Source organism: Antennarius striatus, chromosome 2 (assembly GCF_040054535.1).
Source record: "Antennarius striatus isolate MH-2024 chromosome 2, ASM4005453v1, whole genome shotgun sequence".
Classification (NCBI taxonomy): Eukaryota; Metazoa; Chordata; class Actinopteri; order Lophiiformes; family Antennariidae; genus Antennarius; species Antennarius striatus.
In genome coordinates, this window is record NC_090777.1 from 25,322,328 (window position 1) to 25,328,327 (window position 6,000).

General features: G+C 47.1%; 1 long non-coding RNA gene across 1 annotated transcript in view; it reads right to left on the reverse strand.

Moving 5' to 3' along the window:
• Nucleotides 1-5,733, reverse strand: part of LOC137587650 (uncharacterized) — a 17,584-nt gene extending 11,851 nt beyond the window's left edge. Inside the window, exons 1-2 of the long non-coding RNA XR_011033954.1 lie at nucleotides 5,531-5,733; nucleotides 608-689 (exon numbers count right to left, since the gene is read on the reverse strand). This is a non-coding gene — a long non-coding RNA (uncharacterized lncRNA). The remainder of the gene's footprint in view (nucleotides 1-607; nucleotides 690-5,530) is intronic.
• Between the last annotated feature and the right edge of the window lie 267 nt (nucleotides 5,734-6,000).

The window sequence follows — 6,000 nt, forward strand, 5'->3', positions numbered from 1 at the left end:
GGAGATAAAAACTCCTCGTCCAGAGCTCTCCATTCAGGGGGGGGCCTTATACTTAGTCCCCCTCCTCTCCTATCTGCTCTACCTGCATGTGAAATAAGCCGAGCGCCTCACCTCTGTTTTTCTCCCGGTGTCAGAACTACACTTAAGTGCTGTTTCCGATACCCATGAGTAAGCCCCATAAAAGCTGCCCCATCGCCGCGGCGTTATTGTTTCTTGCGGATGATTGATTGATGGATGAGGGCTGACACTTCAATGAAGCCATTTTCACTGGCATCTCTATCCGATGATGTGCAGCGTATATTTTCCATCCACGCCTCATTGCTCGCCTGTGTCATTCCTGGAACTTCATTTACACCATGTTCCCTGAAGGACCTTTTTTAGCCCCATCTCCCTTTTTTTTTTATCTCCTCTTTTTTTTTTCCGTGCCATAAAATAATGCTATTTCTTTTGTCGACTCTGGAGGGGCCCTGGCGTCATTTGCAGGGAATGATAAAAACCAAAGGCATGGAGGGGTTATTTACAGGAAGTGTAACACCGATGGGGTCCCTTCAGATGCCAGGTCCATGCAGGGGCGGGGGCAGGCCTGTGATATACATTCCAAACTCACCCGGCCTGCAGTGCCTTCATTTCAGGGCGAGTCGGCGCTTCATCCGCCCCGGATTCTGGCGAGAGACGTTCCCCAAACCTCCCTGAAAAACAGGTCAGAGCGTATTAGTTCATTGACAGCGTGATTGAGGGGCTTTCTCTAAGACAATTGCCTGTTTTCTGCTCATATGGGGAGCAGATGGTAAGCAGGCATCAGTGCCGCTGCTTTCTGGGATGACAGCCATGAGATTTCCCCTCAGGTGCCATTGGAGCCCCCTTCCGAAGGGGAGAGTGATTGGTGGGACATGGCACCTCCGAAAGCAACTGTTTTCTTCCTGACTTTCCCGTCTTACACTTCTCATCAACAAGCTACAGTGCAGTAAATATACGCATGATGCCACCTAATTATCTGCTGGCTTTTCTGGCGCTCAGACCATATGTGGAATATTTATTACTTATGATAAGATGGTCTTCAAGACGTATTCATTAGCCGTTAGAAGCGTCTGTGGGAAATAATGACGCTGCAAGCAGGTTACTGTCTGTGAACTCCGCTCTCATCTGTTTATCACGTACAGGAAGCAGAGCAACCATAAATAATAACGTTCTGTCAGCGCCATGGAAGCTGGCGCGAGAGCAGGAAGTGTTATCTTACACACGTTTAGAGGAGATTTAAACCTAATTACATGTTTAAAACGAGTTCAAATACTTCATCACACTCTGATCAATATCCTCAAGTCGTACGTACGTACGTGAATATTCATGAGCTAGAGAGGGTTATAAAGTGTTAAGACTAAATCTTCACAACAAGATGTGTTTAACAATACAAACTATCGATCTGAGTATTTATGAAGTCAAACTCCGTCTTTATTTTAAATGACAATCATATTCGTTATATTTTTAAAGTCAGGGAATAAAAATATGACGATTCCAAAGCTGCTCGCAAATGTTTATTCGCTAACATCAATGTTTTGTGTACATTTACCACTGAAGACTCATTAATGTTGTGTAAACATACTTAAATATTTATACTTTTTAAACTCATTGTTTAATAAATACATGAATAATTAATCAGGAGGTATTACCTCCATGGAGGAGGTTATGCTTTAACGTGTCAGCAGGAAAAACTTTTCCTCTGCAAAATAATACATCGTTCGAAATGAGGAAAGTAACAATGAAAACGTGCCGGATGAAGAGTTTTTAAGTGCGTTGAAGACGACTGATGTACGCCGTCACAGGTAAAAAAAACAATAGAATATATTGTCCGTCCCTCTGCTTTTATGATATGTGATGTTTTTAGACGAATAAATCGTATGTTATCAGAAAAATGTCATTTTTCTTTTCTTTTTTTTTCCAGTTTAAGATTGACTCAGACGTGCAGGATTCTACAAACCCGACTAAATCACCCAAAGGTCACCTGCCGGTAGGACGGTCCTGTGCTCAGATGTGACCTCACCTGAGTGACATCATCGTGTGATCAAGCTTTCATTCAGCAGAACTCGCAGTGAAGAACAAACCGTTTAAAATGCACTTACAGTTTGTTTACAGCTGGAAGCCATTAATCGTTCTTATGCAGCCAATAAATTCTAAGTAGAGTTAATTTCCTGCAGTTCAGAGATTCAGTGATTACAAATGGGCGGAAACAGAACCGCCCCCCCGGGGGCTGCTCAGGTGATGTTCATTGTGATGCATTCATTGTGATGCATCACAGTCAATGCATCACAGTCAATGCATCACAATGGATGCAGCCATCGTGATGCATTGACTGTGATGCATTCACTTTGACACTTTCGCCGTCATGTATTCACCGTGATGCGTTCACCACGATGCATTCACTGTGATTTGTTCACTGCGTGTGTGCGGCTGGCTGTGTGTGACCTTGGCGGCTCCAGGACACTTTGGTTCATCAGGAAAGATGATTGTTTCCTTTACTGGATATTAGGAGGACGACGTCTGAAGGAAGCGGACATGGATCCCTGCATCCCTGATGGTTTCCACTCCGTTTCTTTTACGGCCACTTGATAGGTATGGGAATAGTGTCCCTCCGCAGTATTTATACATTAAGCTAGGTCTCCTCTCCAGAAACAGGAGAGTAACAGTGATTGGCCCCAGAGAATCATTCTTCTCATTGGCGTGTCAGCCTTTATCAATAATCACCTTTCGGGGGAGGGGTTGGAGGGAGGCTGACCTCTGTGTTGATGAGGGGTTCATGGATGGCGGTCGTCTGTTAGCGTGACGCATGCTGTCTATAATACCCCCAGACTGGTCGCCCCGAGGAGCCCCCGAAAGCCTTGGAACCAGAGTCAGACCGTGTAACCCCCCCACCCCCACCCCCAATCGGTAAACCCATCTCAGGTCTGTCACTTCTACACAACGCCTGGCAACAAGGAAGACAAACAGCCTCCATCTGAAAACAGACAAATGGAACAAGGAGCGCCCCCCCGTCCCGTTTTCCCCTTTGAACGCACCGCCTGGACCCATTATCTGATTGCGGCGCATTTACGTTGGATCTTTTTGTTATTCCATGCAGCATCGGAATGCAAACAAAACCTCAACACCATGGGAACGAACGAACTGTCGGATCTGGGAAAGGAAGAGCGAGGAAGTTCCGCATCCGTTCAGCGGAGCAATAGCCGCACTTTTGTAATGCGATGTGACACTGAATACTACAGCGAGAGAAACAAGGAACCTCAAATTGGGTTATTCCTCCTACCTGCCAGTAATCCGGTTGATAAGCACTATACATGTAGATTTCTGGGGAGCAGAGAAATCAGATTACCCCGAGCTGAACTGGGATTTTCAGTCTAAATTGGCTGTTGTTCCTCGAGTCTCTCATTCTATCAGGATGAATGAGGGGAAATAAATGATTTGACTTTGCAGCAGATAAATCGTCTGCAGGAGCGCACATAAAGAAAACACTGCTGGGTTATAGAACCGCACCACGGTTTTAATTCTGACCCAAAGATCAATCACCCAACGCCGAGGCGGCGAACAGGCCTCGCTTTACTTTTGTTCATCCAATCACAGACGAGACTGTGCCAAGTGGGAAACTTTATTTCTTTTTAATGACCTTTTCATACAGAATCCACCAGAATGAACCAGTTTCTTCGAGCAGGATTCCAGATTTAAATGATGCTCCAGCTGTGATGAGCTGAGCTAAATGCTAATATTAGCCTTGTAAACAGATTACAAACTTCTAAACGTGCACCGTTTGCTTCGGGGATGAACATCCGCTGAAGAAACTCTGACCTTCACATATGCATGTTTTTTTTTCTTAACGGTGCATTTAGTGCTGTGGGAGAACATCCGCCAAGAGATCCATGCATCATCCAACCGCCGCATCCGTGCACGCGCGAGTTCGGATGGAACGCCGGAGCGTGATTCATGTCCTTAACGGCGGCGGGTTCCTCGCATCTCAACAAGCCCAGGTCTCATCGTCTCCACCTGGTTTTTTTTTTTTTCTATATTTTTTTTTATTTTCCTAACATGACACATGAATCCCAGGTGGCCCCTGAAAATCAGACAACCCAGGTGCAACACTAACACCCCCTCCCCAACCCCCACAGAACCCAAACATTTCCTTTAAAGTAACTGGCACACTGGGGGTCATAAATTAGACCTGAACGCTGCTCAAGATGTCTGGCTTCCAATAAGACCGTACCCAGAGCAATAAACTTTGACATTGCCGCTTGAAGAATGCCTGCCCTTTTTCATTGTCAAGTGTTACAAATTGATGAAATGAGTTCATCGATGTTCCCCGGTCATTATCTCTCCAGTGGCACTTTGTTTTACAGACAGTGGGAAAAGGGACAGTGCAGATTAGAGGCCCAGGCACAGTTTATCAAACAAAATCTAATATCATCCATAAGAGAGGAATCTGGAAATCAATACTTCATTACTAAATTGTTAGTGGGGATGAAGAGTAATTGCGTGAGTTCAGAGATGTGTCTCGGCGGCCGGGGCATAGGAAGTTCAATGTCACCCGGGAAGTGATAAGTAAAGGCACTGATGGGAAGAAACATTTGTGTAATGGGGGGTTCTGGAGGAGGGCAGCGGCCGGAGCACAAGAACAGACAATAGACGCTGGTTTGCCATTGATTGGCTGGGCTATAAAGATGGAATGGTTCAACGGGCAGTGCTGGGTGGGGGTGGGGGGGTGGAAAAGAGTAGAACCTTCTGAATTTACCCTTGTCCTGTCACCGTTTTTTCTCTCCCCCCCCCCCCCCCCACGGCGTAAAGTCTTCTTCTTCTTCTGTGGTCACTCCGATCAATCGTAGGACACATTTGCATCTTGACAGAGATAAGTGCAACGATAACAGTCCCTCAAAAAAACAAAGAAAACAAAAAAAAAACTGGGGGTGGGGGTCATCGATGACACCAACATTACCGCCGGTTCGCCTTCGGAACGCTTCGCCGTTAATGAACGTTAATAAATAACCCCCCCAGGATCCGTCTGCGTCATCGTGTTCAGCCCCCCCAGCTCTTCTTTGTTGGTACTGTGTACGAGGTCACGTCAGTGCAGCCTCATCCCTCTAAAAGCTCGTGTGTGGACCCCCCCCCCCCACCGACCCGTTTCCCCCCCGCCTCGCCGTGTTCAGCCATGCAAATCGGAGTGCCTTCAATTTGAACATTCATAAGTCGAACCTGCAGCTTGTGTTTGGAGCCGGTGGGAGCAGTGGGGGGTGGGATGGTGTTGTGGGGGTGGGGGGCGGGGGGGCGGGTGAGACTCGCACACGCATAACTAAAAAACTAAAAGTGATGCGGGGGCAGGGAGAGGTCGTGGAAATGAAAGGGAATGTTTCAGCGCCAGGGGATTGTGAGCGTCTCGGAGCGGCTTTGGATGTGATGCTCTTTGTCGTTTGGCTGCGTTCGATCAGCGGGTCACATGACAACCCGATCAATAAAACATGACAGGTTTGTGCTGATCACCGTCCCAACAAATATTCACCTTTGACACTGGATCAGTCGCTGACATCAGGAAGCCTCACATCTACGGTGACACCGTCAGGATGGTTTTGAGGGAAACGGCTGCTACTTCCTCCTGACGGGGTCGGGGGCCACGCCCCAAAACGGAGCGAGGGGCCACGCCTCTAAACGGGCCACGTGACCCGCCTTGATCAAACTGAGAGCCACCTGGTGCATGATGGTCCTGTGAGACGACCCTGCCTGACAGGAAAACAGAGGAAGAAGCTTTAGCATCGTTAGCAGCTAGTTAGCTGTGTGCGCTAGCTGGATGCAAGCTAGCGCTGCTAGCGAGCGACCTTTGACTTTTCTCAATTCCACCTCAGAGCCCATCCAGGTAGTTTTTCATTGAAATCTTGTGACATAATTCTTATTATTATTATCACGATGCTGCGTTTCTGAATCCTGACTCATTCCTGATCTGTTGCGTTTTGGCTCCGCCCATCAAATCCATGG